General features: G+C 35.7%; 1 long non-coding RNA gene and 1 pseudogene across 2 annotated transcripts; one reads left to right on the top strand and one right to left on the bottom strand.

Moving 5' to 3' along the window:
- The first annotated feature begins 677 nt into the window (after positions 1-677).
- LOC149558194 (uncharacterized) lies at positions 678-3,145 on the top strand. Its single transcript, XR_016352449.1, has 2 exons — positions 678-1,020; positions 2,870-3,145. It is a non-coding gene; the product is annotated as an uncharacterized LOC149558194 (long non-coding RNA).
- Positions 3,146-6,965: 3,820 nt separating this feature from the next.
- On the bottom strand, positions 6,966-9,640 carry LOC149558195 (protein LATERAL BRANCHING OXIDOREDUCTASE 1-like; annotated as a pseudogene). Its single transcript, XR_016352448.1, has 4 exons — positions 9,228-9,640; positions 8,871-9,103; positions 7,624-7,948; positions 6,966-7,360 (listed from the first exon to the last, which is right to left on the bottom strand). The product of XR_016352448.1 is annotated as a protein LATERAL BRANCHING OXIDOREDUCTASE 1-like (transcript).
- Between the last annotated feature and the right edge of the window lie 418 nt (positions 9,641-10,058).

The following is a 10,058-nucleotide window of genomic DNA, read 5'->3' on the forward strand; positions in this document are numbered from 1 at the left end:
CTAGGCTTCCCACCACCACTCTCCCAGTGGTGGTGATGGTGGATGGAGGTGCCACTCAGCCTCCCCACCCCATGGTGGTTCTGGATGGTCCTCAACTGCTCCTCGTAGTGCTCATTATACGCATTCTAGGAAGTGGCCTCGCCTGGACCTGGCGATCTCTCCTCCGTGGCTAGAGGTTAAAGATGCGGAGGCTGGTACTATTACTGCTACTGTTGATGATGGCTGGATTGTTCCCAGCCCGCCCCCCAATCCTAAAGATGATTGGTGTTTTCAAGATAAAGATGATCCACCACCTTCGGCTGACATTGCTTTGGTAGCCTGAGGTTGCCTTATATGTTTTTTTTTATGAATAGTTTATGTTTCCTGTTGTGGCCGTGTTTTTAGTTCAGCTTCAGCCATGTGAACTCATTTGCGAGGTGATCTTGTATCCCCCAACCCTTTTTTTGTGAATTGTAATATGAGTATATTTTATTAATAAAAAAAGACACTATTCATCAATATATATATATATATATATATATATATATATATATATATATATATATATATATATATATATATATATACAGTCGAATACTTGACTACAGTCTTCCCTATTCGTTTGTGTTAAATTCAATTTGATATTTATGAGAAGAGTTACCATGATAATTTTCTCAACATTCCAACACATTATCACTTCTTCCAGATAAAAGACCGAAACAAATGGTCACTTCTTCCAACTAAAAGCCCAAAACAAACCCGATAGAAGATCTTTTCCCTCACCACTCTATATCAGTTGATCTAGGAAAAATTCAACTATTGAACAGTTTCAAATCAAAAAAATTAAGACCTGATTTTGGCAAATTCAAGATTCTTCTTCCCATCGAGCTTTCCAGAAAAGACATGCATTATATACTCTGCTTGAATAAATATTCTAAACTGACAGGGCTGCAGCTCGTCTATGAGTTGAGGAGGAGAACCCAATTCTGTTTCAATATTTGGACCACAAAACATGGCAATAGAGATCCGATCTCTGTTCAGGTTTGTGACTGCCTTGTGCTCAATGCTTTTATATATTCCATTGCTTATCACCTAATTCAAAACACAAAAACAAAAGTTACATTCGATATCAATACGGCGACATATACATTATTCCCACGTAATAGAATCAGGTGATCAAGAATAAAGTGAAGATCTTTTTTGATTTATATATGAAATCATAAGTCCAGATAATAATTCATAATTTAGATTAAAACCCTTAATTACACAGCCATAGAAGCATTTTTGGAATCGAGTTAACCTAGATTGATAGTTCGTACAAATTGTTTGCCCTAATGACTATTAAAATTCATCTTCATTACCTCAATCATGTCCCCGATATTTATGACTAGAGCACCGAGGATGGGTTTAACAGGAATCCATTCACCATCCTTACACATCTGTAGCCCCACTGTTTCATCATCCTGCAACAAAACAATCAAAGCATATCCATCTGAATGAGGACTTATGTCTAAACCCAGATCCGGTCTTGGGCAGGGTGGGTAGTAATTCAATCTCATTCTCTGTCTCATTTTTCCGCACATGTTAAGAAAACAGTCTGGTGGTAGCCCAAGATATTTAGATAAGAGGCAAATAATTTCATTGCGAAGTCTTTGAATTCGAAGAGCATATTGATCCACAGTTTCTGTGCAACAAACGGGCAGCATGATTTGAAAAAAATATGAAAATAATGAAAATCAGATGGACAAGAACAGGGCTAATACACCAAGCAATTATTTTGAAATGGACTGTAAAAACTTAATGACGTACATTAGCTTTTCATACCTACAGCCATCAGAGACATGGGACAGCGGAGGAGGCAAAAATAGATTTTACATAATATTTTTATCAATATGAATTAACAAAGATTGGGTACCTAAAATCCGCTGGCTTGTTGACCAGAAGTCCATTTTTCTATCCTGTGGGGGCAGAGTAGTCAAGGACGTCATATCCGCCCAGTCTAGTACTTGTTCATCAGAGATTACAAAAGCCTAGCCATAGCCTTCAAGCTCTTGTATTTTGTATTTGAGTTTTTCTTGCAGGAGCAGTTGAATGAAATCCCTTACAATTCTCTTCAGTCTATCTGTCAGGCAAATAGGAATTCCATGATTCACAGCCTGTAATAGAGATATGCATATCATATTAGCGAAGCAAGCAAGTTAGAAGATTAAAAACAATATGGAACCTGACCCCTATTCTACAACATAATTTATAGTCAATGTTGAAGGTACCCACTTGAAAAAATCCCCATCCTGACATGCAATGCCAAGCTTTTCTAATTCCTTTTGCCTGTAGAGATCCGATTCTCCCAAAAACATGCCCATATCAATAATGGGAATGTCCAATTGATGAGGAGGAATGGCATTTGAGCGCTCTTTCTCTGATCTGATATACCTTTGGGGGAGGCTGTGAAGGTTCTGAGATGCCAAATTCCTGAACAACAGGAATTGTACCATCAGAGAGATCAAATACCGTAGCTGAATTAAACATGATAGTTTTTCAATCTAAACAAACCACCTTACGAGTTCTAACCCCTCACTCTCAGAATTTTGAAGTTCCATCAGATGGATTAAATACCAAGGCTGAATCAAACATTATAGTTCTTTTAATCAAAACAAACATTCTTGAGTTCTGACACTGCACTCTCAGAAATTGTGTACAGTGGTGTGCGTAGAAACTCGCCTTGATTAGAATGAAAACGTTCTGGGAAACCATATGCAAAACTAGATGTCCATTATGATATATTTTAATTTCTTGATGGTAAAATAATATTAAACTTTCGTACGACTCTTTTCTTCTGTACCTCTCTTGAGTTCATTAGGTTTACTTACACTCCTCCTGAATGGAACAGAGCTGCTGATTGTTAGGCCAAATGGACTTCTGGTCATGCTCCGGGCTGGAATATTATGAATAAGCCCCAGCTTCCCTTTGAACTGGTGGAAGAATTTGATGAACTTATTGCTTAGGACAGAGCTCCTTGTTGAGCTCTCTTTGTTGTATTCTTTTCTGTCTTAATAAGTTTTTACCCCTCTTTTTGCAAAAATAAAAAAATATTAAACTTTCATGTACATTGGTCCTACATTTTCACTAGAACATTATAAAATCTCTTTGTTGAGTATTATTATCATTTCTGTGAATACTCATTTTCATGCAAGTTATACCTACGGCCTTATATATCAATATGATATGACAACCTTTCTTTCTTTCTTTTATCCTAATTGAAATAGAACAAACATTCTATATTTCTTATGATACTATTTTAAAATTAAATATTAAAGGATAATAATACAGATTTAATCTAATGTGTACAGGTAAAATATTTTGTTTATTATTATATGTATTATATTATACATTTTTAAAATTTTTTTATGAATATTTATTTAGATCGGTTAATTTTTAGTAAAAGTGAAAATGGGTGGAATTTGAATCTTGATGGCTAGTACAATAATGATACAAATCAATCATCACATTATACTCAAAATTTAATAGTTAAATTTATCTTTTATTTTTTAAATTAAGCTAAGATAGTCAATCATTTTGACTTGTGCGTGTATATCTATATACATATATGTGTATATCTATATGAATAATTTAATTATCTAGATGCACCAAACTGGATGTCCTAGATGTGATAATTGCCTTGACCTCTACAAACTTTTGAAGTTTTTTGAGGATTGGTGTCATGACAATTGATATGGCATAGTACAACTATAGCTTGTAACACTATAATGTCAAATTGCTTGCCAAGAATAAATGTCAAGAGCATTTAACACTAGAAACCTAATTAGGAACCATAGCTAATGCCTCCATGATATAATTGATGCGAACTCCAAAAATCCTCATGGGCTATAATTTACAGCCTCATAACTGAAGATCATAGTTTTAATTGAAGAAAGTTGTACAAGAGAAAACATTTCATGCAACAACTTCAACCTAGTGAAGGTGTTTCAATGTTGCACCACAATCTGAAACCCGTCGTACAGTGTCAAAAAGTAGTAGCTCATCAAGTCGCTCAATTCTGATGAAACATCTACTGTCTGTAAAAAGTTAAAAACAAACCAACATCCCAGCTATCACTACCCAGCTGCAAGCCAGTTACAACATTTTGCCAACCCTTCTCCATTAAGAACAATGACCATACATGATCCTACATTAATATTCATAATATTGGACATCAAATGAAGGTGTAATTCTTTTGCTGCCTATGGATTGTTAGAATGTATATCTCCATATTATCCCAATGCTAAGCATGACACATCATTTTGTACTAAAGATGCCATATCATGAGAATAAGAAGATAAGTTACTGCTGTCATATTTGGAATGGTCTGATTTATCCCCATGCCTCTCAAGAGTATTTTCATCATAAAGTGAGCTTGCATACACTTGGCTGCCACAACTTTTGGGTTGTCATTTTTGGTAGCCTTCAACACAATTTGTTTACCTTCATTAGAAAACTCAAGCTCCATTTTGTTGAAATCCTGAATGTGTCTTCCAAAGGACTTCAACCATGGTACTTCCATACTACTTTGATTCCACCAATGCCAATCACACAGTACTCAGCATCAAATATATGATTACCTAATTCTGTGCCCACCCTTGGTATTTTCATTGTGCAACTAATTTTTGATTCATCCATGAACATAATGCTGAATCGAGCAAAGTTCTCTACTTGTAGTCCTTCATTTACTACAAAGTTCTCATCAATAAAGTTATGTGTAGCACTGCTCTCCGCCATACACATAACTTCCTGTCCTTTGTCAAAGATGATTTTTGAAACACCCAGATAGGGACGCAAGAGTTCATTTATCCTCATCGCTGTCTGCATCAGAAATCACCTCAATAAGGTATGCCTTACCCTTACCAACACACCTATGTCTGGTTTCCAAGTTTCTTTGAAATGAAAACAAAGATTCGTTCTTCTTAACTCATTACTTGATTCTTTTCCTAACTTAGGAGATGTGACTTTGGGCTGATTAGGAGCCTTCACATCTGATTCATCATCTGATTTTTTATTCCTGAAGTTCTTCTTGTGTTGCTCAGAAGAAGGTGTGACTTCAACATCAAGAGCTAACTCAATGATATTATCCAATGTATTACGCCTATGTGCCTTGACCAATCCTTTCAGTCTATCACTCAATCCTTATACAAAAAGCACTGTGACTCTTTTTGGTGACATATCAAAACTTATTTATGTAAGTCTCCACATGTCCTACATGCTTAAGTTGGGCCAATTCTCTATAATAGACTTCTAATGCTTAACAAATTCTTTGTACAAGTGTATCATGGCATGATCCTTGGAAACTAATTCATGGTTCCACTTCCACCAATCGGAAGCTACCTTTCTAGGTGCATGGTAGAAAATTGTATTGCCTTCTCTTCTATAGGCTTGAGTGCCAAGAAAGATTCTTATTTATGAACCCACGACCTGGCTGATATTTCTTTGGTTCCATTGAAAATTGGTATAAATTATTTGTTCAAGGCATCTTCATACTCAATTAGCTGTAAGCTTTGTCTAGCTTTCCCTGTAGGCCTTTTGTCTTGCCATTGCAGATGATTCATTTGTCCTTATGCTGGTTTATGAACTGATTTGAATTTATTGGTTAGCTTACACAAGCTGGAAATTGCATGTGTTCATCTCGAGCCACCATAATCTCACTTATGATGTGCATCTCTTCTACCTCAATCTCAGGGATTAGTTCTGTTTCAATTGGATGAGGTGAAAACATGGGATGTAATGTTCGATCAGACCTTGTATTCACTGCTCTCATGTTAGAGGCTACCCTGTCTTGGTTCTCATGCTTGGCTTCACTTCTGTTGTGTCAATTAGTGGACCTTTCAACCAACTCTCATTTGTCCCATTGCTGTGATTATGCACTCCTGGAATTGCTGCATCATTTTTTAATGTAGCTTGCAACTTTAGTTGTTGATGCTGCTTCTGGTTTTGGGCAAGAACTGTCAGGAATTCGTTAAGTTGATTATTTTGTTCTCTTGGCAGGCTTCCATCTCTTCTTTTCACCCGTCTCTGCTTCCATTGCATTAATTTGAGCCTCCTTTTGTTGCCCTGACCTACTTCTTGTGTTATATATTTGTGATTCAAAACCTTTGGGATACACAAAACTACTACAACTAAAAAACCCCACAGGCTGGCAGGGTTTATAGCTCTGATACCACTGAAATGTTCTTTTCTAGGCACTGGAAATCTCAGATTCTTGGCGTATTTTAGGAACTTGCTTCTTGAATAGATTGACAGATGTTCAGAATCTTCAGACAGATTAGAGTTATTCCCAGATGCACAATGTCGAATGACTCCCTTGGTTTAATTATTAAGAGAAGTTGTTGTTGTGGAAACTCAGAATGACTACATCCAGGATAGAGGAGATTGTTGATTGCAGAATAGAAGAGATTGCTGATTGCAGACCTGCCCTACATCTAGAGCATGACGGTAACAGATTGCAGACATGGGGCTATGTCCAAATTGTGTTCGTAACAAGGTTGTTGTCTTGCTTGACCTCTTCAAAGTATAGAGAGCTTATAAAATGAATTGAATAACAATCTCACGTGAATGAATCCTTCTCTCACCCAAGTCAATAGCCTTATAGGGGGAAATTCACTCAGGCTAGAAAAGCAGTGAACAAATCACAAATCATCTAACTTGGTGCCCAAAGAAAATCATAGGAATGTTTTTATTTTCCAATCTTCAAAAATCACCAAGAAGAAAACGCTTGCAATAAGTATCTTCAGTACATCATGGGACCTACTTTTAAGATTTAAGTGAATTCGCTTCAGCACTAAAACTTGTTTGCCAATTATTTAAAATATCACTTTTCCCCTTAAGTAATAAATACTTGGCATATGAGGGAAGAGAGTTAGGCTAGTATCTTTATTTAATTTTTTACAGCTAAACAAGAGGGGACATTACAGTTATTTTGGGGCTGTAAAACTTAAGTCATTATATTAGAAACATTAGAATTTCTATAACATATGTAAATGAAAGCTAGATAATCATCAAATACAATATAGCTCTTTTTTGTGGCCACTCTCTCTTTATCAGTTAATCCAGGCCAACATTTGAACAAATCAAATCGAAAAAGTTATGAACTGATTATTGCAAATTCAATATTCTTCCTCCCTTCGAGTTTTCCAGAAAAGATATGCTGTATGTAGTCTGCTTGAATGAATCTTCTGTATTGATAGGGATGCAACTCATCTGTGAGCTCAGGAGCAGGACCCACTTCTGTTTCCATGCTTGGACCCAAAAACATGGCAATGGAGATCCCGTCTGTTTACATGTTTGTAACCACTCTGTGCTCAATGCTCTTGTACATTCCATTGCTTATTACCTAAAGCAAAACACAAAAACCAAACTTACACATTTGATATCAATCGGTGTCATAAAAGATGTTTTTCCAATTATTAAAGCTAGGTAGTCATAAAAAATGAAATGGGGAAATTTTTTGCTTTATACATGAAACCTTAAATCCAGATAATCATTCACAACTTAAATTAAAAACCCACAGAAATATTCTGTGAAACAAGTTAACAAAATTTGATAGTTCATACAGATTGTTCTAGCCAAAAGACTGTTAACATTCATCTTGATTACCTCAAGCGTGTCCCCAATATTGATCACCAGGGCACCAGGTATGGGTTGAATAGGAACCCATTCACCATCCTTGCAGATCTGTAGTCCTACTGTCTCATCATCCTGCAATAACACTGTCAAACCTGTTGCATCTGAATGAGGGCTTATGCCTAAAACCAGATCTGGTTTTGGGCAAGGCGGTTAGTAATTCATTCGCACTTTCTGTCTCATTTTGCCAAACATGTTAATGAAGCAGTTTGGTTTTAACCCTGCATTTTCTGATAAGAGGCAAATAATTGTATTTCCAAGGTTTTGAGTTTCCAGAGAATATTGATCCATAGTTTCTCTGCAGCATAATCAGATCAAACATGAGAATGATAAAAATCAGATAGATAAGAACAGGCAACTTTACCAAGCAATTATATTGAAATGGACTGACTCAAAGTATCTGAAGAAGTAGATATGATTTTCATGCCCACGGCAATCAAAGACCTAGTACAGTGGAAGAGGAAACAGAGCCTTTTAATGGGATCATTAAAATGACCAACTCGTCTGAGTTTATCTCTTATTCTTGCTATTTACTAGGAAAGTTTAGCATGAAACTAATGCTATTTCACAATGTTTTTAGATTTTATATGTTCACAAACTTTTATTGTTATTTTTTTGTAAGAGAGCGGTAGCCTGCTATCTTATATGAGGATCAAAGATATCTGGTCTATCAAAATAACTTAAAAGTTCAAACCAAATTTTGACTTCATCCTTATAACATCATTATGGATTGTACTCGGCAATATCACTGTCAAAATATATTTCAACGAGGAATTAAAAGTTAAAAAGTATATATTCTGCTAAAATTAGTTGGAAGACAATCTTAACTTCATCTGTTGTATCATCTGTAACAGTCTGATGGTGGAGGCTCTTCTATTCTTGGTAAGTATTTTCGTAGATAGATTGAGATAAAGGAACACTTTTTAATATAAAAAAGAGGAAGTTTATTGGCTGGAAAATAAGATCCTTAACCACTAGATAGTATAGAGATTTTATCTAGCAATTCTTCTACTGGTATTAGAATCAGATTTATGAAAAGTGGGGTATTAAAGTCACTATAATCTCTTATATTGTACGAGTACTTGAGTTCTCTCTTCAATTTGTTGAGTACCCTGTAAAAGTATATTGTGCATAGATAGTAACTAGGTGAATTACTCTTTTTCATACATAAATAAAATGTTAGGATCTAATGATGAACTGAATCTACGAATGCTTGGTGCCTAAAATCCACTGGCTTTGTTGGCCAAAAATCCATGTTCCTATTCTCTGGAGGCAAGGACATCATATCCGCCCAATCGAGTACTTGGTCATCGGAGATTACAAAGGCCTGGCCATAGCCTTCAAACTCTTGTATTTTGTATTTGAGTTTATCTTGCAGGGGCAGTTGAATGAATTCCCTAAAAATTCTCTTCATGTTTTCTGTAAGAGACACAGGAATTCCATGATTCATAACCTGCCATAGTCATACAGACCATCTTAGCTAAGCAAGCACTAGGAGTATAAAGATAGTACGAACCGAATTCCATTATAATTGTTAGCCTACAACATAATTAATAATTAATTGTGATAATGCCCACCTGAAAAAATCCCCATTCCTGACATGCCATGCCAAGCTTTTTTAATTCCTTTTGCCTGCAGAGATCTGATTCTCCCAAAAACATGCCCATGTCAATTACGGGAATGCTCAAATTATGAAAAGGAAAGTTATTTGGGCGCTCTTTCTCTGATCTGATAAACCTTTCAGGAAGGCTTTGAAGATCCTGAGATGCCAATTCCTGAACAACAGGAACTGAAAACTGTTTTGAAGTTCCATTAGAGGGATTGAATACCAAGGCTGAATTAAACATTATAGTTTATATAAATCTAAACAAACACTGAGTTCTGAAATTGCACTCTCTGAAATAGCATTCTCAGAAATGTATCCAGTGCTGATGGGAGAAACCCGTCCAGATGAAAGTGAGAACGTGGTGGGAAGTCAACTTAGGCTCTAAATATTTGTTTCATCGAATTGTCTCCATATGCTTCAGCTGCTTGTTCAGTTTATTTTAATTTATCGATAATAATGTCTCTTATCCATGACTGTCCAACATATGCCACATAAGAACCCTTTGTTAAAAAAATATTTTCATCTCTTTGAATACTACTTTTCATGTAGGTCATAAGATCCTTTACCTCTGACTATGGTTACAGTAGGGTGCACTGGAGGTATCATAAATTTCTATAATATGATTTTGAAATGTTAGACATTTCTCCCTCTCACACACAGTATCAGCAATACAATTTGAAGCAATCAGCAGGTATCAAATGTATAAATTTATATAAATAGTTTGTATCTATATGAAAGAAAACTATTTATTTTAAAATAAGTTAAATAATTAACTTTTTATAAACTGGTATAAATGTCACAT

The sequence above is a fragment of the Cupressus sempervirens genome, chromosome 5 (assembly GCF_028749045.1).
Source record: "Cupressus sempervirens isolate cs-2001-9-10 chromosome 5, ASM2874904v1, whole genome shotgun sequence".
Lineage (NCBI taxonomy): Eukaryota > Viridiplantae > Streptophyta > Pinopsida > Cupressales > Cupressaceae > Cupressus > Cupressus sempervirens.